Genomic DNA, 309 nt, shown 5'->3' with positions numbered 1-309 from the left:
TAGCTATGATTATTATATTAGTGCATAATGTTCAAAATTGGGTTTGGTACAGATGTGAAACAAAAAGCTTTTTGTTTTTATATCGAGATGTGAAACAAAAAGTTAAGGGCTTCAGAAGAACTGCATGACCAAAATATGTGTATTGTATGGAGTAACCTTGCCACGATACGGACCCGAGTTCAATTCTCGACTGGTGCATTTTGAAGATTAGCTATAATGATATTAATGCATAATGTTCAAACTTGGGTTTGTCACAATATCGTTTATATTTATAGATTTCACGAGTAGCACTATCGAGCTTTTTTTTTT

This window comes from Cucurbita moschata, unplaced genomic scaffold (genome assembly GCF_002738365.1).
Source record: "Cucurbita moschata cultivar Rifu unplaced genomic scaffold, Cmos_1.0 Cmo_Scf02793, whole genome shotgun sequence".
Lineage (NCBI taxonomy): Eukaryota > Viridiplantae > Streptophyta > Magnoliopsida > Cucurbitales > Cucurbitaceae > Cucurbita > Cucurbita moschata.
Note: the sequence above shows the minus strand (reverse complement) of the source record.